Below are 26,630 nucleotides of genomic sequence, written 5' to 3'. Positions count from 1 at the left end.
TGTCTACGCACGCTTCTATTCCTGTAGACAGTGTTGGGCCTCCAAGAGCAGAGGTTTGTAGAACAGCAACAAGTTTCCCTTAAGTGAATCACCCAAGGTTTATCGAACTCAGGGAGGTAGAGGTCAAAGATATCCCTCTCAAGCAACCCTGCAATCACAATACAAGAAGTCTCTTGTGTCCCCAACACACCTAATACACTTGTCAGATATATAGGTGCACTAGTTCGGCGAAGAGATAGTAAAATGCAAGTGATATGGATGAATATGAGTGGTAATTGCAATCTGAAATAAAGATGGCAGCAAGCAAACATGTAACAGAACTTGTTGGAAACGGTGTTTCAATGCTTAGAAACAAGGCCTAGGGATCATACTTTCACTAGTGGACACTCTCAACAATGATCACATAAATAAATAACTTCTCTTCACTTGTGCTACTTTCTCACACTCTCTTGTTGGATAACAAACACCAATCATTGTGTAGGGCTATAAAAGCACACCTCAAGCCGAAGTAAACAAGCTCCACAACATCCAGAGTTCATATTTAAATAACCTCTAGAGTGCATAATAGACCATTGCAATTTAGACCGAGTACTAACATAGCATACACACTATCAACAATAGCTATGAAAGGGGGAATAGATCGCATCAATACTATCATAATAATAGTTAACTTCATAATCTACAAGAGATTACAATCATAACCTATGCCAAGTACTACATGATGCACACAATGTCAACATTACATCATGGAGGAGGAATAGAGTATTTTAATAACATCACTAGAGTAGCACATAGATTAATAGTGATACAATGCTCATGATCACATAAAGATCACATGGGAGAGAGATGAACCACATAGCTACCGGTAGAGCCCTCGGCCACCAGGGGAGAACTACTCCCTCCTCATCATGGGAGACAGCAACGGCGATGAAGATGGCGGTGGTATCGATGGAGATGACTCCGGGGGCAATTCCCTGTCCCGGCGGCGTGCCGGAACAGAGATTTCTGTCCCCCGAATTGGAGTTTCGCGATGGCGGCGGCGCCCCTGGAGTCTTTCTGGAGTTTCGTCAATTGGTATCGAGTTTTTAGGTCTCGAGGGACTTTATAGCCGAAGAGACGGAGTCGGAAGGGCCACTGGGCTCCCTCCCCATAGGCCGGCGCGACCAGGGAGCCACCCGCGCAAACCTATGGTCTGGGGGGCCCTGGGCCTCCTCTCCGGCTCCTCTTCGGTGTCCTGGTCCGTCTCGGTGAAATATGATGTTTGGTCTTTGTTTCGTCGAATTCTGAGAATATTGCCCGAACAGCCTTTCTGGAACCAAAAACAGCAGAAAACAGGAACTGGCACTTCGGCATCTTGTTAATAGGTTAGTTCCGGAAAATGCATAATAATGACATAAAGTGTGTATAAAACATGTGAGTATCATCATAAAAGTAGCATGGAACATAAGAAAGTATAGATACGTTTGAGACGTATCAAGCATCCCCAAGCTTAGTTCCTACTCGCCCTCGAGTAGGTAAACGATAACAAGGATAATTTCTGAAGTGACATGCTACCAACATGATCTTGATCAATACTATTGTAAAGCATATGAGATGAATGAAGTGATTCAAATCAATGGTAAAGACAATGATTTAAACAACTGAATCATATAGCAAAGAATTTTTATGAATAGTACTTTCAAGACAAGCATCAATAATACTTGCATAAGAGTTAACTCATAAAGCAATAAATTCTTAGTAGAAAGTTTTGAAACAACACAAAGGAAGATATAAGTTTCAGCAGTTGCTTTCAACTTCAACATGTATATCTCATGGATAATTGTCAACACAAAGTAATATGATGAATGCAAATAAGCAAGTATGTAGGAATCAATGCACAGTTGAAACAAGTGTTTGCTTCTAAGATATAAAGAAGTAGGTAAACTAACTCAACATAAAGTAGAAGAATGGCCCTTCGCAGAGGGAAGCATGGATCACTATTTTTGTGCTAGAGCTTTTATTTTGAAAACATAGAAACAATTTTGTCAACGGTAGTAATAAAGCATATGTGTTATGCATAAGACATCCTATAAGTTGCAAGCCTCACCAATAGTGCTCGCACCTTGTCCTAATTAGCTTGGATTTACATGGATTATCATTGCATAACATATGTTTCAACCAAGTGTCACAAAGGGGTACCTCTATGCCGCCTGTACAAAGGTCTAAGGAGAAAGTCCGCATTGGATTTCTCGCTTTTGAGTATTCTCAACTTAGACATCCATACCGGGACAACATAGAAAACAAATAATGGACTCCTCTTTAATGCATAAGCATTCAACAACAGATAATATTCTCATAAGAGATTGAGGATTGTTGTCCAAACTGAAACTTCCACCATGGATCATGGCTTTAGTTAGCGTCCCAATGTTCTTCTCTAACAATATGCATACTCAAACCATTTGATCATGATAAATCACCCTTACTTCAGACAAGACGAACATGCATAGCAACTCATATGATATTCAACAAAGGTGAAATAGTTGATGGCGTCCCCAGGAACATGGTTACCGCTCAACAAGCAACTTATAAGAAATAAGATACATAAGTACATATTCAATACCACAATAGTTTTTAAGCTATTTTCCCATGAGCTATATATTGCAAAGACAAAGGAATGAAATTTTAAAGGTAGCACTCAAGCAATTTACTTTGGAATGGCAGAAAAATACCATGTAGTAGGTGGGTATGGTGGACACAAATGGCATAGTTTTTGGCTCAAGGATTTTGGATGCACAAGAAGTAATCCCTCTCAATACAAGGCTTTGGCTAGCAAGGTTGTTTGAAGCAAACACAAGTATGAACCGGTACAGTAAAACTTACATAAGAACATATTGCAAGCATTATACGACTCTACATTGCCTTCCTTGTTGCTCAAACACCTCACCAGAAAATATCTAGACTCTAGAGAGACCAATCATGCAAACCAAATTTTAACAAGCTCTATGTAGTTCTTCATTAATAGGTGCAAAGTACATGATGCAAGAGCTTAAACATGATCTATTTGAGCACAACAATTGCCAAGTATCAAATTATTCAAGACATTATACCAATTACCACATGAAGCATTTTCTGTTTCCAACCAAATAACAATGAACGAAGCAGTTTCAACCTTCGCCATGAATATTAAAAGTAAAGCTAAGAACACCAGTGTTCATATGAACGAGCGGAGCTTGTCTCTCTCCCACACAAGCATGAATTTATTCAGAGAATGAAAATAACAAAACGAAAATAAAAGTACACAGACGCTCCAAGTAAAGCACATAAGATGTGACGGAATAAAAATATAGTTTCACTAGAGGTGACCTGATAAGTTGTCGATGAAGAAGGGGATGCCTTGGGCATCCCCAAGCTTAGATGCTTGAGTCTTATTGAAATATGCAGGGATGAACCACGGGGGCATCCCCAAGCTTAGACTTTTCACTCTTCTTGATCATATTGTATGATCCTCCTCTCTTGACCCTTGAAAACTTCCTCCACATCAAACTCAAAACAAACTCATTAGAGGGTTAGTGCATAATCAAAAATTCACATGTTCAGAGGTGACACAATGATTCTTAACACTTCTGGACATTTCTCAAAGCTACTGAAAGTTAATGGAACAAAGAAATCCATCAAACATAGCAAAACAGGCAATGCGAAATAAAAGGCAGAATCTGTCAAAACAGAATAGTCCGTAAAGATGAATTTTTCTGGGGCACTTAACTTGCTCAGATGAAAAAGCTCAAATTGAATGAAAGTTGCGTACATATCTGAGGATCACGCATGTAAATTGGCAGATTTTTCTGAGTTATCTACAGAGGATACTACTCAAATTCGTGACAGCAAGAAATCTGTTTCTGCGCAGTAATCCAAATCTAGTATCATCTTTACTATCAAAGACTTTACTTGGCACAACAATGCAATAAAATAAAGATAAGGAGAGGTTGCTACAGTAGTAACAACTTCCAAGACACAACAAAATAGTAGCAAAATAAAAATATGGGTTATCTCCCAAGAAGTGCTTTCTTTATAGCCATTAAGATGGGCTCAGTAATTTTAATGATGCACTCCCAAGAAATAAGAGTTGAAGCAAAAAGAGCATCAAGAAGCAAGTATGAAACAAATTTAAGCCTAACCCACTTCCTATGAAAAGGGATCTTGTAAATAAACAAGTCATGTAAGCATAACGCAACAAGCATAGAAAGGCAACACAAGCGCAACTTCAAGATTCTCAACGTAAAGAGGGGAAACTTAATATTATTAAGATGCATATAACCATGTTTCTCTCTCTCATAATAACTTTCAGTACCATCATGAACAAACTCAACAATATAACCATCACATAAAGCATTCTTATTCACATGCATAAAAATATCATTACTCTCCACATAAGCATAATCATTCTTATTAAGTGGGAGCAAATTCGACAAAGTAGCTATCATTATTATTCTCATCACCATAATCATCAAATATAGGAGGCATAGTATAATCATAATAAACTTTATCCTCCATAGTAGGTGGCACCAAAATACCACTATCATTATAATCATCATAAATGGGAGGCAAAGCATCATCAAAGTAAATTTTCTCCTCCATGCTTGGGGGACTAAAAATATCATGCTCATCAAAACCAGCTTCCCCAAGCATAGAATTTTCCATAGCATTAGAAACAACGGTGTTCAAAGCATTCATACTAATAACATTGCCATTAGCATGCATATAAAGTTCCATAGGTTTTTAATTTTCTCTTCAAACACATCATATCCTAACTCAAGATAAATTTCATAAAGATCTCTAATTTTTTTGTTGTTTTCCATTAAGCCTAACTAGTGAAAAATAAAAACAAGAAACAAAAAGATGCAATTGCAGGATCTAAAGGAAATAGCTTCGAGCACTCACACACCGGCAACAGTGCTAGGAAATAGCTTAATAGTCAGAGGATGTGAATACCTTTTACCTTACCTCCCCGGCAACGGCGCCAGAAAATAGCTTGATGTCTACGCACGCTTCTATTCCTGTAGACAGTGTTGGGCCTCCAAGAGCAGAGGTTTGTAGAACAGCAGCAAGTTTCCCTTAAGTGAATCACCCAAGGTTTATCGAACTCAGGGAGGTAGAGGTCAAAGATATCCCTCTCAAGCAACCCTGCAATCACGATACAAGAAGTCTCTTGTGTCCCCAACACACCTAATACACTTGTCAGATGCATATCAGATGTATAGGTGCACTAGTTCAACGAAGAGATAGTAAAATGCAAGTGATATGGATGAATATGAATGGTAATTGCAATCTGAAATAAAGATGGCAGCAAGCAAACATGTAACAGAACTTGTTGGAAACGGTGTTTCAATGCTTAGAAACAAGGCCTAGGGATCATACTTTCACTAGTGGACACTCTCAACAATGATCACATAAATAAATAACTTCTCTTCACTTGTGCTACTTTTTCACACTCTCTTGTTGGATAACAAACACCAATCATTGTGTAGGGCTATAAAAGCACACCTCAAGCCGGAGTAAACAAGCCACAACATCCGGAGTTCATATTTAAATAACCTCTAGAGTGAATAATAGACCGTTGCAATTTAGACCGAGTACTAACATAGCATACACACTGTCAACAATAGCTATGAAAGGGGGAATAGATCGCATCAATACTATCATAGTAATAGTTAACTTCATAATCTACAAGAGATTACAATCATAACCTATGCCAAGTACTACATGATGCACACACTGTCAACATTACATCATGGAGAAGGAATAGAGTACTTTAATAATATCACTAGAGTAGCACATAGATTAATAGTGATACAATGCTCATGATCACATAAAGATCACATGGGAGAGAGAGATGAACCACATAGCTACCGGTAGAGCCCTCAGCCTCGGTGGAGAACTACTCACTCCTCATCATGGGAGACAGGGCGATGAAGATGGCGGTGGTGTCGATGGAGATGACTCCGGGGGCGATTCCCCGTCCCGTCGGCGTGCCGAAACAGAGACTTTTGTCCCCCGAATTGGAGTTTCGCGATGGCGGCGGCGCCCCTGGAGTCTTTTTGGAGTTTCGTCAATTGGTATCGAGTTTTTAGGTCTCGAGGGACTTTAGGCCAAGAGGCGAAGTCGGAAGGGCCACGGGGCTCCCTCCCCATAGGCCGGCGCGGCCAGGGAGCCACCCGCGCGACCCTATGGTCTGGGGGCCCTGGGCCTCCTCTCCGGCTCCCCTTCGGTGTCCTGGTCCGTCTCGGTGAAATATGATGTTTGGTCTTTGTTTCATCGAATTCCGAGAATATTGCCCGAACAACCTTTCTGGAACCAAAAACAGCAGAAAACAGAAACTGGCACTTCGGCATCTTGTTAATAGGTTAGTTCCGGAAAATGCATAATAATGACAAAAAGTGTGTATAAAACATGTGAGTATCATCATAAAAGTAGCATGGAACATAAGAAATTATAGATATGTTTGAGACGTATCATCCCTCTCACAACCAGATCTCCTTGTAGCCTCTGCATCTATATGTAGGTTTTATGGTAAGTTAGGTCGTGTTGTACATTACTGAACTACATGACATGTAGCGTGGTTTACTTGGAGGCAAGCATCTGTGATAATAATCCTTTGCAAGTTCAATGTTGCTCTTGACCGAATCTGAGGATGTAAGACGCCCAATGGAATTATTTCAGAAAGCGTTGTGTTCCTAGCTCATACAAGTGTCCTGGTTGGCATTATTGCTCCAGGTCATGAACACCTGGCTTAGCAACCTTTTCAATCAAGAAGCATGTCATTACTGCTGAAAATAAGATACAGTAGCATATAGTTTTAAATGTTTTAGTGGCATGTAATCATGTAATTATAACTCAGGAGTAAGCTTATTTTGATGAATACATGTGCAACACAGAGGTGCTTGTTTTCTCCCTTTCTTTTTAACAGAATTTCATAATATCATAAGTTTAGTGCAAGGATGTTCTCAAATATTTTTACAGATTGTAAAATTGTTGGAGCTGAGCGTTCTTTTAGCTATCTCCCTCCACGCTTTTATTCAGGTGAAACTTTTTGTAAAGAGAGTTTCGTGAGTGGAAGTAGCTGTTTGCTATATCATTGTATTTGTAGAAACTACACTGGAGTGCAATGCATTACTCGGACAACACTTGTTTACATTATATGCAATTGAACTTGATATTTTGGAGAACATGTTCATAGTTGTGATGAAGAAGTCACTTGAACTAATCTTTGTGCGAAACAGACAAATCAATTTTTTTTGCTGTAACAAATCTGTATTGTAAGTTTGTTTGCCTATAGTTTTCACATATTGAGCGAGTTAATGTATTTCCCAAATACATATTTGTTTGTTTTGTTATATATTATAATTTATACCAAATACTACTATATGTGTTAACAATAATTTGAGCCTGTCATTACAGCTGATAATAGTATAACTGCGTATACATTTTAATCCTAATGTTATTACTTCGGACCATTATACTGAGGTTCCTGTGGTTGCTGCAGATTCAGTAAGTTCAACAACATCTGGTGAGATTGTTACAGATCATCGTCGACGGAAATTGTGATATTGCTGTGAGACAGGTCACAAGCATTCACTTCAAGAACTTTGTTTCGAAAGCCTGTCACCTATTGATCCTGGTATGTGGATGCTAGTAGCTCAGCACTGACTCTCCTTTTTTCCGATAACTAACATATTTTTTTCCTTTCTGTATGCAAACAATTCCGGAAGCTGACAAGTCCACGGATCGTGAGAATATACTGGGCTTTGTTACTCAGTTAACGCCACTACTAAGGTTAATAACCTTGTTGCAATCTACCTTCCCTTTTCTTAACAAGTAAACATTTTCCTGTCATAGCTTCTTGATAAAATTGTAGTGCATTGCAGTATGTGTTTGGTTACTCTGGTATATTGATGGTTCTTTTTAGTGGATAAATTGAACTCTAGGACATGTAGTTTTGAGTAATGTATTCACCGTGTTTATTGTTGTGGGATATCACTTATTTTCCTTTACCTCATCGAGGGAAAATGGGCACCATGTTTGGTTTCTGTCTAATAGTAATAGAAGCAGTTAATTGCAGTTACGAAGGATCTGCAATCATTTTCCATTTTCCGTGTAATAGAACCAATATGTAGTAAAATAATACCCCCTTTGTCCCTAGATATAAGGTGTATAGTTTTTCCAGAAAAGACTCCAAAATGTAAGGTATATTGCCTTGGGAAACCTGTGTGGATATTTTTTTAGGGATTTTCTTGTGTTTTCTTATCTTTTGAAAGCTCCTCTATTTTATGATGTTAATTGTCCAAGATCAATCCCACCAAAACCTTGTGTAGTTTTATCTTCATGCGTGTTTCTTAATTTCCGTGCCAAAAACTGTAGGATAACGTTGCATAGAAAATAAAAAATTTCCTACCGCGAACACGCAATCCAAGCCAAGATGCAATCTAGAAGACGGTAGCAACGAGGGGATTATCGAGTCTCACCCTTGAAGAGATTCCAAAGCCTACAAGATGAGGCTCTTGTTGCTGCGGTAGACGTTCACTTGCCGCTTGCAAAAGCGCGTAGAAGATCTTGATCACGGCTCGGTACTCGGTCACACGTTTGGTTGTTGATGAAGACGACGTCCACCTCCCGTTCCAGCGGGCAGCGGAAGTAGTAGCTCCTCTTGAATCCGATAGCACGACGGCGTGGTGTCGGTGGTGGTGGAGAAATCCGGCGGAGCTTCGCTAAGCGTGCGGGATGTGGTGGAGGAGAGAGGCCGCTAGGGTTTGGGAGAGGGGGGCGCCGGCCACTAAGGGGTGCGGCCACCTTGGTGGTTCTTGGGTGGCCGGCCCCCTCCCCTTGGCCCCTCATTATATAGGTGGAAGCCCCAAGTGTTGGACTACAAGTCTCCGAATAAGACCCGAACCCAAAACCTTCCATGTGATAGGGAAACCTACCCAAGGTGGGAATCCCACTTGGGGTGGGATTCGCCCCTTCCATGTGGGGGGGTGGCCGGCCCCCATAGGGGGAGTCCACTTGGGACTCCTCCCCCTCTAGGGTTGGCCGGCCATGGAGGTGGAGTCCCTCCGGGACTCCACCTTCCTTGGTGGTTTCTTCCGGACTTTTCTAGAACCTTCTAGAACCTTCCATAGAACCTTCCGGATCATTTTAAATCACATAAAATGACTTCCTATATATGAATCTTATTCTCCGGACCATTCCGGAACTCCTCGTGATGTCCGGGATCTCATCCGGGACCCCGAACAAATATTCGAACCCCATTCCATATTCAAGTTCTACCATTTCAACATCCAACTTTAAGTGTGTCACCCTACGGTTCGCGAACTATGCGGACATGGTTGAGTACTCACTCCGACCAATAACCAATAGTGGGATCTGGAGATCCATAATGGCTCCCACATATTCAACGATGACTTTAGTGATCGAATGAACCATTCACATACGATACCAATTCCCTTTGTCACGCGATATTTTACTTGTCCGAGGTTTGATCATCGGTATCACTCTATACCTTGTTCAACCTCGTCTCCTGACAAGTACTCTTTACTCGTACCGTGGTATGTGGTCTCTTATGAACTTATTCATATGCTTGCAAGACTTTAGACGACATTCCACCGAGAGGGCCCAGAGTATATCTATCCGTCATCGGGATGGACAAATCCCACTGTTGATCCATATGCCTCAACTCATACTTTCCGGATACTTAATCCCACCTTTATAACCACCTATTTACGCAGTGGCGTTTGGTGTAATCAAAGTACCTTTCCGGTATAAGTGATTTACATGATCTCATGGTCATAAGGACTAGGTAACTATGTATCGAAAGCTTATAGCAAATAACTTAATGACGTGATCTTATGCTACGCTTAATTGGGTGTGTCCATTACATCATTCATATAATGATATAACCTTGTTATTAATAACATCCAATGTTCATGATTATGAAACTAATCAACAAGCTAGTTAAGAGTCATACTAGGGACTTCTTTGTTGTTTACATATCACACATGTATCAATGTTTCGTTTAATACAATTATAGCATGGTATATAAACATTTATCATAAACATAAAGATATATAATAATAACCACTTTATTATTGCCTCTAGGGCATATCTCTTTCAGTCTCCCACTTGCACTAGAGTCAATAATCTAGATTACATTGTAATATACCTAACACCCATGGCATTCTGGTGTTGGTCATGCTTTGCCCTAGGGAGAGCTTTAGTCAATGGATCTGCTACATTCAGATCAGTATGTACTTTGCAAATCTTTACTTCTCTATCTTCGATGTACTCGCGAATCAAGTGGTAACGCAGCTTGATATGCTTCAGCCTCTTGTGTGACCTTGGCTCTTGTGCATTGGCGATGGCACCCATGTTATCACAGTAGATGATTAATGGGTCCAATGCACTAGGAACCACACCGAGCTCTACAATGAACCTCTTCATCCATACCGCACGATGAAGCCTCTGAAGCCGCTATGTACTCTGATTCTGTTGAAGACTTCGCCACCGTGCACTGCTTCGAGCTTGCCCAGCTTACTGCAGCACCATTCAATATAAACACGTACCCAGACTGTGACTTAGAGTCATCAGGATCAGTGTTCCAACTTGCATCGGTGTAACCGTTTACAACGAGCTCTTGGTCACCTCCATAACAAAGAAACATATCCTTAGTTCTTTTCAAGTACTTCAGGATATTCTTGACCGTTGTCCAGTGTTCCATTCCTGGATCACTTTGATATCTGCTAGTCAAACTAACAACATGTGCTATATCCGGTCTAGTACATAGCATGGCATACATGATAGATCCTACTGCCGAGGCATAGGGGATATTGCTCATCCTTTCTCTTTCTTCTGCCGTAGCCGGTCCTTGAGTCTTACTCAAGACCTTGCCTGGTAACATAGGTAAGAATCCTTTCTTACTTTCGTCCATTCTAAACTTCTTTAGAATCTTGTCCAGGTATGTACTCTGTGATAGCCCTATTAGGCGTCTTGATCTATCTCTATAAATCTTGATGCCTAATATATACGATGCTTCACCAAGGTCTTTCATTGAAAAACTATTATTCAAATAACCTTTTACACTGCTTAATAGTTCTATATCATTTCCGATCAATAATATGTCATCTACATATAATATCAGAAATGCTACAGAGCTCCCACTCACTTTCTTGTAAATACAGGCCTCTCCATGACACTGTATAAACCCGAAGTCTTTGATCACCTTATCAAAGCATCGGTTCCAACTTCTTGATGCTTGCTTCAGTCCACAGATTGAACGCTGAAGTTTGCATACTTTGTCAGCATTTTTAGGATCGACAAAACCTTTGGGTTGTACCTTATACAACTCTTCCTCAATGTCTCCATTAAGGAACGCCGTTTTGACATCCATCTTCCAAATCTCATAATCGAAAAATGCAGCTATTGCTAACAAATTCCTCACAGATTTTGGCTTCGCTACAGGTGAGAAAGTCTCATCGTAGTCAACTCCTTGAATTTGTCGGAAACCCTTTGCGACAAGTCGAGCTTTATAGACAGTAATATTACCATCAGCATCTGTTTTTCTCTTGAAGATCCATTTATTCTCGACAGCCTTTCGGCTATCAGGTAAGTCTACCAAAGTCCATACTTTGTTATCATACATGGATCCCATTTCGGATTTCATGGCTTCTTGCCATTTGTTGGAATCTGGGCTCATCATCGCTTCTTCATACGTCGCGGGGTCCTCATCATTGTTATCCACAATCATGACATTTAGACAAGGATCATACCAGTCAGGAGTGGCACGTTCCCTTGTCGATCTGCGAGGTTTAGTAGTTTCCTCGTTAGAAGTTTCATGATCATTATCATTAGCTTCCTCTGTTGCCGGTGTAGGCGGTACAGGTACAACTTCCGGTACTGCGCTACTCTGATCAACGAGTATAGATTCATCAATCTCATCGAGTTCTACTTTTCTTCCAGTCACTTCTTTAGTGAGAAATTCTTTCTCAAGAAAGGTTCCGTTCTTAGCAACAAAGATTTTGCCTTCGGTTTTGTGATAGAAAGTGTACCCTATAGTTTCCTTAGGGTATCCTATGAAGACGCATTTCTCCGCTTTGGGTTCTAGCTTGTCCGGTTGTAACTTCTTTACATAGGCTTCGCAACCCCAATCTTTCAGGAACGACAGCTTAGGTTTCTTATTAAACCATAATTCATACGGTGTCGTTTCTACGGATTTTGATGGTGCTCTATTTAAAGTGAATGCGGCTGTCTCTAATGCATAACTCCAAAATGATAACGGCAAATCAGTAAGAGACATCATAGAACGAACCATATCTAAGAGAGTTCGATTACGACGTTCGGACACACCGTTTCGTTGAGGTGTTATCGGCGGTGTCAATTGTGAAAGTATTCCACATTTCTTTAAATGCATGCCAAACTCATAACTCAGATATTCACCTCCACGATCAGATCGTAGAAATTTAATCTTCTTGTTACGTTGATTTGCTACTTCACTTTGGAATTCCTTAAACTTCTCGAAAGTTTCGGATTTATGTTTCATGAAATAGATATACCCATATCTACTCAGATCATCTGTGAAGGTTAGAACATAACGATAACCACCGCGCGATGCTACGCTCATTGGTCCGCACACATCGGTATGTATGATTTCCAATAAGTCAGTAGCTCGCTCCATCATACCAGAAAATGGAGTCTTAGTCATTTTTCCCATTAGACATGCTTCGCATCTATCAAGTGACTCAAAGTCAAGTGATTCAAGTAATCCATCGGTATGGAGTTTCTTCATGCGTTTCACTCCAATATGACCAAGACGACAGTGCGACATATAAGTAGAATTATTATTCAATTTAATTCGCTTAGCATCAATGTTATGTATATGCGTATCACTACTATCGAGATCTAACAGAAATAAGCCATTCTTTTCTGGTGCTCGACCATAAAAGATATTATTCATAAAAATAGAACAACCATTATTCTCAGACTTGAATGAATAACCGTCTTGCATTAAACAAGATCCAGATATAATGTTCATGCTCAACGCGGATACAAAATAACAATTATTTAGGCTTAAAACTAATCCCGAAGGTAGATGTAGAGGAAGTGTGCCGACAGCGATCACATCGATTTTGGATCCGTTTCCAACGCGCATCGTCACTTCATCTTTCAGTAGTCTTCGTTTATTCTTTAGTTCCTGTTTCGAGTTACAAATATGAGAAACCGAACCAGTATCAAATACCCAGGTACTAGAACGAGAACCAGTGAGATAAACATCTATAACATGTATATCAGATATACCTTCTTTCTTCTTCTTGACAAGGCCGCTCTTCAGATCAGCCAGATACTTGGAGCAATTACGCTTCCAGTGTCCCTTCTCCTTGCAGTAATAGCACTCAGCATCAGGCTTAGGGCAGTTCTTAGGTTTCATAGGAGGCGTGGCAGCTTTCTTGCCACCCTTCTTGAATTTTCCCTTAGACTTGCCCTGTTTCTTGAAACTGGTGGTCTTGTTGACCATCAACACTTGGTGCTCTTTCTTGATCTCAATCTCAGCAGCTTTTAGCATGCCAAAGAGTTCAGGTAACTCCTTGTTCATGTTCTGCATATTGTAGTTCATCACAAAGTTCTTGTAACTTGGTGGCAGTGATTGAAGGACACGATTAATCCCCAGTCTGTTAGGAATCACTATTCTCAAGTCACTGAGTTTCTTTGCATGTCCGGTCATGGCGAGCATGTGCTCACTAACGGAGCTGCCTTCTTCCATCATGCAGCTGAAGAAATGTTTCGATGCTTCATAGCATTCCACGGCCGCATGAGTCTCAAAAATAGCTTTCAGCTCTTTCATCAACTCATGAGGATCATGGTGCTCAAAACGTTTTTGAAGATCGGATTCCAGACTGCACAGGATGGCACACTGAACTTGAGAGTACCGAGTTTTCCGAGTCTCGTAAACAGCTTTTACTTCATCGGTTTCAGTTTCTGCAGGAGGGTCACCTAGTGGTGCATCAAGCACATATTGCAGATTTCCGCCAGAGAGGAAGATCCTCACATGACGGAACCAGTCGGTGAAGTTGCTACCGTTGCTCTTAAGTTTTTCTTTCTCTAGGAACTGGTTAAAATTGATTGGGGACGCCATCTCTACAACATATATTTGCAAAAGTTTAGACTAAGTTTATGACAAATTGAGTTCAAATTTTAATTTAACATAATTAAAAATCTAGGTGAACTCCCACTCAAAACAATATCCCTCGCATTGTCTTAGTGATCACACGAACCAAATCCACCGCACCTAAGTCCGATCATCACGAGACAAGGTGTGATTTCAATGGCGAACACTCAAAGTGTTCATCATATCAACCATATGATTCATGCTCTACCTTTCGGTATCACGTGTTCCGAGACCATGTCTGTACATGCTAGGCTCGTCAAGGCCACCTTAGTATCCGCATGTGCAAAACTGTCTTGCACCCGTTGTATGCACTTGTTGATTCTATCACATCCGATCATCACGAGATGCTTCGAAACGACAAGTCTTGGCAACGGTGCTACTAAGGATGAACACTTCATTATCTTGAGATTTTAGTGAGGGATCATCTTATAATGCTACAATCGCGATCTAAGAAAAATAAGATGCATAAAAGGATTAACATCACATGCAGTTCATATGTGATATGATATGGCCCTTTTGTCTTTGCGCCTTTGATCTTCATCTCCAAAGCATGGACATGATCTCCATCATCTTCGGGCATGATCTCCATCATCGTCGGCGTAGCGTCAAGGTCAATGGCGCCGTCTTCATGATTGTCCTCCATGTAGCAACTATTACAACTACTTTGAAATACTACTCAACATGAAATTTAAAGACAACCATAAGGCTCCTGCCGGTTGCCACAATACAATAATGATCATCTCATACATATTCATCATCACATTATGGCCATATCACATCACCAAACCCTGCAAAAACAAGTTAGACGTCTCTAATTTGGTTTGCATATTTTACGTGGTTTAGGGTTTTCGAGAGAGATCTAATCTACCTACGAACATGAACCACAACGTTGATACTAATGCTTTCAAGTCTCATGAACGCGGTCATGTAAAGTTAGTCCGAGCCGCTTCATCCCACTATGCCACAAAGATGCAAAGTACTCAAACTAAAGATAACAAGAGCATCAACGCCCACAAAACCATTGTGTTCTACTCGTGCAACCATCTATGCATAGACACGGCTCTGATACCACTGTAGGATAACGTTGCATAGAAAACAAAAAAAAAACTACCGCGAACACGCAATCCAAGCCAAGATGCAATCTAGAAGACGGTAGCAACGAGGGGATTATCGAGTCTCACCCTTGAAGAGATTCCAAAGCCTACAAGATGAGGCTCTTGTTGCTGCGGTAGACGTTCAATTGCCGCTTGCAAAAGCGCGTAGAAGATCTTGATCACGGCGCCACGAACGGGCAGCACCTCCGTACTCGGTCACACGTTCGGTTGTTGATCAAGACGACGTCCACCTCCCGTTCCAGCGGGCAGCGGAAGTAGTAGCTCCTCTTGAATCCGACAGCACGATGGCGTGGTGTCGGTGGTGGTGGAGAAATCCGGCGGAGCTTCGCTAAGCGTGCGGGATGTGGTGGAGGAGAGAGGCCGCTAGGGTTTGGGAGAGGGGGGCGCCGGCCACTAAGGGGTGCGGCCACCTTGGTGGTTCTTGGGTGGCCGGCCCCCTCCCCTTGGCCCCTCATTATATAGGTGGAAGCCCCAAGTGTTGGACTACAAGTCTCCGAATAAGACCCGAACCCAAAACCTTCCATGTGATAGGGAAACCTACCCAAGGTGGGAATCCCACTTGGGGTGGGATTCCCCCCTTCCATGTGGGGGGGTGGCCGGCCCCCATAGGGGGAGTCCACTTGGGACTCCTCCCCCTCTAGGGTTGGCCGGCCATGGAGGTGGAGTCCCTCCGGGACTCCACCTTCCTTGGTGGTTTCTTCCGGACTTTTCTAGAACCTTCTAGAACCTTCCAAAGAACCTTCCGGATCATTTTAAATCACATAAAACGACTTCCTATATATGAATCTTATTCTCCGGACCATTCCGGAACTCCTCGTGATGTCCGGGATCTCATCCGGGACTCCGAACAAATATTCGAACCCCATTCCATATTCAAGTTCTACCATTTCAACATCCAACTTTAAGTGTGTCACCCTACGGTTCGCGAACTATGCGGACATGGTTGAGTACTCACTCCGACCAATAACCAATAGCGGGATCTGGAGATCCATAATGGCTCCCACATATTCAACGATGACTTTAGTGATCGAATGAACCATTCACATACGATACCAATTCCCTTTGTCACGCGATATTTTACTTGTCCGAGGTTTGATCATCGGTATCACTCTATACCTTGTTCAACCTCGTCTCCTGACAAGTACTCTTTACTCGTACCGAGAGGGCCCAGAGTATATCTCTCCGTCATCGGGATGGACAAATCCCACTGTTGATCCATATGCCTCAACTCATACTTTCCGGATACTTAATCCCACCTTTATAACCACCCATTTACGCAGTGGCGTTTGGTGTAATCAAAGTACCTTTCCGGTATAAGTGATTTACATGATCTCATGGTCATAAGGACTAGGTAACTATGTATGGAAAGCTTATAGCAAATAACTTAATGATGTGATCTTATGCTACGCTTAATTGGGTGTGTCCATTACATCATTCATATAATGATATAACCTTGTTATTAATAACATCCAATGTTCATGATTATGAAACTAATCATCCATTAATCAACAAGCTAGTTAAGAGGCATACTAGGGACTTCTTTGTTGTTTACATATCACACATGTATCAATGTTTCGTTTAATACAATTATAGCATGGTATATAAACATTTATCATAAACATAAAGATATATAATAATAACCACTTTATTATTGCTTCTAGGGCATATCTCCTTCAAAAACTGTACGCCTTATATCTAGAAACGGATGGAGTATTGATTGTGCCTTCACGAAACACATACAATACAAACCATACTAACTAGAATTTTGTTAGTTCTGTAAAAAAAATTATGGCCACTTTTCCTTTGTATGAAACCTCCATTTGTTGAGAAGCCTCCTACAAAATGTTTTTCCTTAGGTTGTAAGGTGGACACACAACATTGTTTTTTTGCAAAGCATACCAACTCATAAATTTTTGCCTTTAGAGTGTTTCACTAATCAGCTAACAGGGAACTAATTGTGCATTATCCACCAAACTGGAAGTACTCCATTGTGCAAACAGAGGTGAGAAATTGGGATGATTCAGCTACTATCATCAGCTGCAGTGTGGTCATCGAGCGGCCGAATAGCTTGTCGGTGGCAACATCCCCTGCCACGGGTGTAGAGGCAGTCCACGATCGGAAGCGGGGGAACATCGTATGCCGCGGGGGAGCGGCCGAGGAGCGGTGGAGAAGCGGCAGCAGATGCGGGACACCGGCGCAAGAGTGGTGTCTGCTTCGGGGGAGCGCCCGAGAAGCAGTGGAGTAGCGGCGGAGGATGCAGGGGAGCGGCGGCTGATGATGCAGGGGCGTGGCAGCGGCGCCATGGAGGAACCCTAGCGCTCTGGGTAAACTCGGGTCCGTTTGCTGTAGAGGCGAGCATCAGATTGGTTTTCTTTTTTAGACAGCCAAGCACTTTATCTAGGGGAGTGGCAATCTCATTTCTTCTATAAATGTCCCTAGACTACCCTCTCAACCAGGGGGTCTGAAAGGGGCAAACGAATCTGGGTCGTCCAATCAGGTTGCAACAGTAATTCTCAAGTCCCACTTTTCACCACAGCCGTCGGATACGATAATTGTTTTCTCACTTTATGATCTTCCGAACAAGTCAATGACGTATGGGACCAGCTACCCATGGGGGCCGCCGGTCGGAGGCAGCCACGCTCGCTCGTCCGCGTCTGTCCGCCAGAGGTGAGAGAATCTAGATCGAAGGAGCTCCCCAATCCTGGCCTCGCTCCCCAATCCCCGTCCCTCTTTTCCCCAAACCGCCAGAGGTGAGAGAATCTCCTGCAGTGAGCTCCGATGGAGGCGGCGACCAGCGGGTGGAGGTGAGGCGGGAGCGGCCGGAGACGGGATCGCGCGGGGCGGATCCACGGCGGCGACTGGAGGCTCCGGACACGGCCGGAGACGGGCCGGCGCGGGGTGGATCTGCTCCGGCGCGACGACCGGAGGCGACGTGCTCGCGCGGGGCGGATCCGCCACACTTTGGCTCACGCGACTCACTCGATTCCCTTCCCATTCCGCCGGCAGGCCTTCCGCCGCCCCAGCCCACCACCGGCCGCTCCTCCCCTCCGTCGTCCCTCTTCACCTGCTGGGTCCTCGCGGCTGGACGTCGTGGCCGAACTGGTGGAGCCGTCCAGCGGCGTCGCCGGCGCCGTGATGTTGACCACTGCAGGTATGAGCTGTGCTCCAACCCCCATCCCCCAATCATCTTCTTCCCAATCTGAAAAATTGGATTTTTCTTCAGCAGCCTGAGAAGAGAGGCCGGATGCACTGGTGATGGTCGCCACTCTCCGGCTGCAGGCGAGGCGACATGCTGCTGCACTCCACCTCCCCAACGAGCTGCTGCCCGTGAGGTCCCTCTCCTCCCAAGTTAGTTTTGCTCACCTGCTGGGTCCTCGCGGCTGGACGTCGTGGCCGTACTGGTGGAGCCGTCCAGCGGCGTCGCCGGCGCCGTGATGTTGACCACTGCAGGTATGAGCTGTGCTCCAACCCCCATCCCCCAATCATCTTCTTCCCAATCTGAAAAATTGGATTTTTCTTCAGCAGCCTGAGAAGAGAGGCCGGATGCACTGGTGATGGTCGCCACTCTCCGGCTGCAGGCGAGGCGACATGCTGCTGCACTCCACCTCCCCAACGAGCTGCTGCCCGTGAGGTCCCTCTCCTCCCAAGTTAGTTTTGCTGAAAAATGTTTCTTTTCATTCCTGTTGAGTGTGTAGCAAGTATAGAGAAAAAATGCACGTATGGATGGGAATCAGTGTGTGCATAGGCAGTGGGTGCACATGAAATTGATGTGCTCATTTTGTTTGATTTCATTGCTGCTTATGTGTATAGACAGTGCTGAAAACTTGTAGAATTTCAGGTTCAAATCGTGTCGGGGGAGGAGGAGCCCAAGGGCGCGAGGTGTGGTTACCGGGAGACCGCCTCGTGTGGTGTTCCGGTGTTTGTGGTGCCCTCCGGTGGTGATGTCCACCGGAGCTCCTGATGCTGCTCTCGTCGAGTGGCAACGGTGATGCCATGAACGGGCTGCTGTTGGTTGAACCGCTGCCACGACAAGGAGGATCAAGCTCATCTCCTGAAGTCAGGTCTGCGTCTTGCTGGTCTTGTATGGTATTTTTCTCTGGCTGGCTCAAGTGCACGCATAGAAGGTACTCGTGGTCTCCGCATCTGATAGCATGTATTGTGAGGTGATTTTCTCCCCATCTTTTTCCCTTCTACTCGTTGTCTCTCTATTGACATGGATGTTAGTATATTCAGCTTACTTTCACTCACCGGCTCAGATTAGATGGGTGTTCTACAATAAAAGGATTGGTGAATTTTTTGTCTAGCTCTGCTTTGATAAAAGAGATTTATTGTCTCAAACATTTCAATATTTGCATATTTACAGTACACATCAAATTTCTCTGCTTTGATAAAAGAGATTTATTGTCTCAAACATTTCAATATTCGCATATTTACAGTACACATCAAATTTGTCTCAAATATTTATTCATAGTCTCAACTTTAAATTTTTTGTGTCAGTATAAAAAACTGGGAGTGGTTTGCGCTATTCTTAGGAGTAGATTAGCTGGGCTCTCAAAATAAAAAGGAATAGCATTACTGGGACAGACATGAGCATGGGTGAACGCAAGGTATTACTGTAATAATAATTCAGTTTGCTATGAGCATCTCCAGCCTACTTTCACCCCCCTGCTAATTTTTGTAATGTATTATGTATGTCTCCGTGCTCATTTATATTGTATAACAAAAGTTAAAAGCTAAAGAAATCTTCTAACAAATTTGCTGGGTTTATACTCTATAAATAGTGTATATTATTGAAAAATAAAATAGAGAGTTTTCTTGATGACAGCAGCTGCCTGGAGGCGGCGGTGGCTGGATGACACATTGCAAAGAAGGTTGTTCTCTGAAGACTTTTGAATGAGGGAACTCGGTCATTTCTTCTGCATCATCATTGCAGGTTCCTATTACACAGAGAGTGAAGTTCAAATTTGTTGGATTGATTGGTGTGTCCCGGATGGTACCACCGCTAGGTATGGGGGAGTACCACGATTTCAAATGTAGAAGTAATAAACAAGCTATTGTCTTTCCAATCATGCGTCATTAGCTTTTGTTTTATCTACCTCTGCCTTTCTGAATTGTAGTTTACCGCAGGATGATGGGTATTTCGGAAAAACACCTACAGTTAGTAAACATGGCTATGCTGATTAGCTAATTATGTACACAAATAGTATCTCTTCTCTAACATGATCACATAAAAATGGTTAATTGTTTAATTTGCAGTAAGAAATCTCCTTATGGCAATTACTGTCTGATGCAGGGTCTCCCGAAGGCGGAAATCAAGCATGTGCAATGTATTTCATTGTCACAATAATTGGTTCATTTTCTATTATAAAAACATAAGGGGTTGTTTGGAAGAAAAGGCAGGAGGAGAATAATATCACTAATTTTGTACGACTTCCATAATACCCAGTAAAAACACTTAGTTTGTTTCTTTGTATGTGTTTATGACGAATACAATAAAAAGGGCCTCATTATTTTATTTAGCTCATGTTACCAGCTTCTTATTTCGGGTACTCAAATTATTGTTCTTTTTCTCCTACAGAGATGTTGTATCTACATACTATCTTCATACTTTTGGCTTAATTGAAATCACTATACCGTAGGAAAATTATTTTTTGTATTGGTTGCTTATTTGTCATGCATTCCTTGTTAGTGGATCTTCCAACATTTGTCGCACGAGGCTTTTCTTATTTTTTATATCTTGGGAGGCTGTGCGCGTGGCGACCGACAACGAGCATGGACAAGCTGCGATGGTGAGCTCATCACAGTCCTTCTGTCTCACTTGATGCGATGTACTTTGCTTCCTTGTCTTTATTTTGTTTTTTTACATGTATGCAGGATTTTTATGATTAACGGTCCATTTTTGCGGTTACAGTTTATGATGTGTAATCTGATTGGGTGCCTTCAAATTCTCACTCCCTGCCGATGTTTGATGCTGCTGCTCCTTTCCTACATGAGGTGAGGACCTCAATTTCTCTTTCTCCCCTTCTTTCGCACATTTGTTTCGCCAACTGGATTGGCCCTATTGAGGGAATGATTCCATGTTTCAGGTAATATAACAAGCTTGAAACATTTTTCCATAGTTCATGTCTTCAATCATGCCGATTGTTCATGTACGGCATTTCTATTTTTCATGATGCAAATCTTCTTTTTCACGTGTACTGAAGCTCGGAGTCTGAATATGCTAGAATCATGAATGTTTATCTTTCAGGTTCCTAACGAGATGCAGCCTCAGTTCGCTGTCGACGTAATGGTCCAGTTCGGTCTACCTCGCTGGATATTTCACACCAAAGGTAGCTGTAATGCTGGTTGTAACATGGCTTCTTTAGTGCAATAGGCAGCAAAATGTTCTAATCATGTAGCACCTGAGATGGGTTTTGGTATCACAAAATATGCCCGTGAGGTTCTTACAGGAAAATATTTTCTATTTGCATCTAGGGTTTGGATGTCCATGAGGTTCTTACAGAAACTGCGACAACAGCTATCATTGGCGTTTCATGGAGCTCATCGATGCTGCAGGTATGCCCGTCCTCCACACTTTTCTTTCCCCTCTACTCCACCATGCTCATTGTCATCATTGGTTGTTTTTGAAGGATGCAGAGGACCACCTGCAGATGTGTTTTTAGATAATGGCCTACATGTGCTTAGCAGGAAGTATGAACTATGAGGTGGAAAGAAAATCTCATTGGTTTGGTTTGGTTCCTAATTTCAGAGAGGTGTGTTTTAACTTCTACTTGTATTTTTGCACAAGAGTGTTGTATCCAGGTTATTCGTCAATTTTATTTACAGACCATGGCATGTGCAGTGGTGAGCACCTTGGCCTGGGTGTGTGTCCGCCATGTTTATCTCCGCTACTTTTGCCTTCTGCAGGTTCTTTCGTTTGCAGAGTTGAGGATGTGGCACTGACAATGGTTCTCCACACAAGTTCCAGAACTTGTGACTCTTGCCATCAATAGCACTATGGGCCTCAAGAATACCACACTTGAGGTTGGTAATATACCTGATTCAAATATCAGAAACCAGTCATTTGGGTAGCAGAGAGCAGAATGAAAAGTTGGCTTGCATTCCAGGTTCCAAGGTGCATTTCTTTCCTTCATTTTCCTTTTGGGAAATTAGGAATGACTCACTCTGATTCACTTTGGTCATGTTGTAGGCTCGCCGGGTTTTTTTTGCTGATAAAGAGTTGCCCTCATGTACCTGATCATCTAGGTACTTCTATTTATTGTCTGCTAAGTTGTATGTTATCTGGAATACCACCTCTTGAAGCCACCATCCTATCATGTACCCTTATCTTTGTTTTTCATGCTTTACTTGCCTTTGCATTTTGGGTAGGATTTGGCTCGAGATAGCAATTGCCTAAAAGATAAGTTAGCTTTGAGTTATTTATTCTGGCTTCTATGCACTGTAGGTAAATATACATATGCCTAATGAGTTCTCCGCATGCCGCTACCGCAACACATAACTCATACATACTTATACACTAATACAGTAAGATATAATATTCAACTTTGTTGCTCATGTGTCATTTCCCAGCTTGTTCGCCATTCAGAACGGTAACATGCGATGGCATTTTCGGTGATAATATTTTTAAAATAAATAAAGTTACTCTGCTTACATGTGTGTAGTTCCCCTGGAACTCTTTTATGTTAATATATGCTCTATGCAGTATCCATCTCTTCAGATGTCTGTTGTATGTACAATGCATCCTTTGTTGCTAAGTGTTTTTATGCCAGGCTGTTTGTTTCATTTTAATACAATGATCTCATAGCAGGGTCACTTTTATTTATAGCCCTATGTTTCTCTAATTAACTTTACACTATGCATAGTATTTCTGTCCGTACAGACAGAAAGTGAGATTTGTAGGTTTAGGCCAAGAGGCAACTAACGAATTTAAGAATTATTTGGTGCCTCAAGTCCACTGCTCTAGAATTTGATGTAGTACAGGAAAAGGAATGGATAATCCACGTCTCTACAGCCTAGGAAATTAACTCTTGCAATCTCATCCTACACATCTACAAGTCAGTAGCTACAGCGCTGACGGTAAGAATCAGACAACAAGGATAAACAATGGCAACACACTATGGGAGTCAAATAACTTATGGCCGGTGGCAGCGGCGACCTGTCCTCCAGTGGCAGTAGCGACTCAGCGGCGGAAGTAGCTTTGATTAAGAGGGTAACAGGTAGGGCTGAGGTCGGAGGAGATCGAAACACGTAGGCACGGTCCTGAAATGCTAATAAGAGGTGGCGATGAAAGAGTTGTTTCAGGCTTTAGGTTCCCTTTTGATTTTTAGCTACTCTCTTTTCGATTGGATGTCGGTGGAAGTGATGAAGTTATAAGAGTTGCATTCCCTTTGTTTGTTGCTTAATATCATTTGTGCAATTAGTATCTAATTTTCCACCATTAGTTCTTTGAAGCCTGCAGAACTACAGACTACTTATAAGAGTTTACTGATTTTATGTTTTACATCATCACCTATAAGGATGCCCCTGGATTATGTTCCTATCCATACAAACACATGCATTCTCTGTGCTTCAGCTAGCTAACATAGTTATGTTTTTTTCCCTTTTGGTTTATTAGCCCCAAGGTCAGTAACGCTTCAGTTTTTTGCTTTCTTCCATTTGTTCTCACGTGTGAAAAATTTAAATTGGTTATGTGATTGACAAGATTTGTGGTGCCTGCTGATTGTTCGATTTAACAATCGTTCTGTGCACAAAAAAGTTGTTGCAAATTAAGAGGTAGTACCCTGCATGCTAGGCACATTTGCTTGTGTTATTTGTTCTAGGTTGATCATGTCGTATGGTTTACTTTACTTCTACACCTTAGTTCATCTGTAGCTGATAATCTAAATGAGCCATCTGAACCATATACCACGGTTTGGACAGATAAGAGGTGGCTTCTATTCTTAGTGTCGAAACAATCTCCATGTATCTATAAGTTCGTAGGTATGTTTGTATGTCCTATGCTGATCGAGGTCTTCTGTAAAACGATTATAGGCGCAGATGACGTCGCAGAAAGCTCAAGCGGATGGACAAAGCAAGAAGAAAGCCTGGATCAGAGTCAGGTACACAATCTGAAAATGATATTCATAGATGTTTTATGCAATATTTGAATACTCTTGCAAGTTTTTTTTACGCTTCCTTTCAAGTTTTTGTGAGGAGTAAATAAGGAATCAAGCATGGCATCTATTTTTGACTGTAAAGTAAATGATGAACCTATTTCATGATATTGAGGAGAAACAAAGCATGTTCTCTTTTTCATTTCTTTGTTGTCTTGAACTTAGTTGGTGATACAGCTTGCAAGTGGATGTGCTTCTCCATTTGTTTGTTTACCCTGGACTCAAAAGATTGTGTTATTCCCAACCTTGTGTGGATGTGGATTTTATCGTTCCTTCATGCTCATCGTACGTGAATACCTTATGGTTTCTCGTGCTATCAGTTGTTTTAGGCCCACATTTCTATTTTAACTTTATCAATGTGAAACAGTGGGGAGATATTCATTACTTTGGATAATAGTGTAAATAATTAAAAGAGGTGCTATGTAAAAACAATAAAAAAAGTTATGGGGATTGCTGGACACTTCTGTTGGTAACATCGATGTTGATCTAAAAATCATCTTCCATTAAAAAATATGAGGGATGCTCTTGGCATCGTGAATGGACGCTTACGAAAAACATTTTGATTTTTTGTTATCCTTTGAGGCAAAGTCCCAATACTCGGTACCTAAACTTTAGCTGGTATCTGATGGTTGGTACTACTTTGGTTGATTTTGCGTATTCAAAAGAAATTTGCCCAAGTTCAAATTGTCCAGTCTATTATCCTCGTGGCTCTTTGGAGTTGTTTGGAAATGAAATATTTGTCAAGTTTATTTTGAAAGTAAAATTAATCGGGTCCACTGCTATTTTATCCTGACGGTTGACTTCAGAAGCTAGATGAAGTTTTTCCTTCATGAAATTATTTTTTTAGATGAGTGAAAAAGAAAAATGTGATGTTCATGCAAATTCATAACTTACATTATACTGTCAAAACCTCTTCTCCACTATTCTTCTGGCGTGTGGTAGGATCCCCATCTCCCTCCAACTTATGTTCTGTTATCATGTCTTCATCACCATATGTGCAAATTTTTAGCTTCTAACTATTTCATGTCCTCTGCTCAACTATTCTTCTCCCCATGTACATCAAATCTGTTTTTTCAACTTATGTCATACCTCTAATCACGGTTGTAGTTTTTTGGGTGCTCTACTTAATGCCCATTCTCTACTCTTTGCCTCAGAGATAAGGAGATTGTGATAGCTACAGCTGAAGAGGTACGAAGAGCTGCACAAAAACTTGAGTATGCCATTTATTTTGGTTCTTTCTTCTCATTATGCATCTCACTAAAAATGTTGTGACATATCTAGCGCTTGTATGTTATCTTTAAATTTCTTTAAATTTGATATCTATATATTAGATTATATCATCTATCATCTGATCACTCAAAGGTTCTTGCTGAAAGGATATGCTTTGTTTGGATCTTTGAGAATAGACATAAATCCAGCGCACCTATTTTTTCTAAGAACATATACTGTTTCTGAATTTTATGCTACTGTTTTTCTGCTATTAAGCATTGATTCTTACATTGTTGCTTCATGTAAAAGCATCTAGAAGATCATAAGGGTTCTGAAATTATCATCACATTTCTGTAGGTTTAGTGTCCTTAAGTTCATGTTTCTATCCTCCTCCTCCTCTCTCTTAAGTTATAACCTCAAAATATTTCAGCACAGATTACTTATATTTTCTTCAGGCAACAAGGACATGCTGATTTCTAGATCTGACATCCTACTTAAGTAGCCGAGCAAGTGGTGTTGCAAGGGAATCGGTGATCAGGACTTTGCTATGGTCTGCGGCTGCGTGCCTGAGAAAAGGCCATGGCTCTGGTTATTGTATTATTTTTGTTTTGTTAGCGTGCTAATTGGCTTGAAAAGGACACATCCCATTTTTATGACATAATCTCATATTCCTTTAGATTCAAAAATTATATCTATGTTGTTTTAAAACTTATGTATGTAGCTCCCCTGTGCTTATTATATGATGCTACCTCTTTCTGTACAATAATCATAATTTGGTGGTGGAGCTTATACAAAAGCATAAAAGCTGAAAAAATGGTGTGAAATTATACTAAATTGTCATATCGTACTGCAACACCTTGATGAAATGGTGTGTCTGCAAGATACAGTTAAGTTACGTGATAATTCTTAATACTCAAATAAGCTGAAACTTACGGTTTGAATTCCAATTTAATTCTGCCATTTGCGCGA

At 41.6% G+C, this 26,630-nt stretch overlaps 1 long non-coding RNA gene across 13 annotated transcripts; it reads left to right on the top strand.

The window, feature by feature from the left end:
- The first annotated feature begins 18,025 nt into the window (after positions 1-18,025).
- Positions 18,026-26,495, top strand: LOC127321632 (uncharacterized). Of its 13 annotated transcripts, none has more exons than XR_011748805.1 (16): positions 18,026-18,451; positions 18,527-18,750; positions 18,823-18,931; positions 19,139-19,463; positions 19,798-19,907; positions 20,126-20,306; positions 20,594-21,089; positions 21,212-21,294; positions 21,548-21,629; positions 21,775-21,855; positions 21,930-22,052; positions 22,207-22,414; positions 22,490-22,545; positions 24,331-24,398; positions 25,607-25,666; positions 26,117-26,495. It is a non-coding gene; the product is annotated as an uncharacterized lncRNA (long non-coding RNA). The 13 variants fall into 13 exon arrangements; XR_011748808.1 differs by having other exon boundaries at positions 19,139-19,907; positions 20,594-20,724; positions 20,990-21,089; XR_011748802.1 differs by adding an exon at positions 21,387-21,449 and having other exon boundaries at positions 19,139-19,907.
- Positions 26,496-26,630: the final 135 nt, after the last annotated feature.

This window comes from Lolium perenne, chromosome 7 (assembly GCF_019359855.2).
Source record: "Lolium perenne isolate Kyuss_39 chromosome 7, Kyuss_2.0, whole genome shotgun sequence".
NCBI lineage: Eukaryota > Viridiplantae > Streptophyta > Magnoliopsida > Poales > Poaceae > Lolium > Lolium perenne.
The sequence above is the reverse complement of the archived record's forward strand: the minus strand, read 5'-3'. Positions and strand labels throughout refer to the sequence as shown.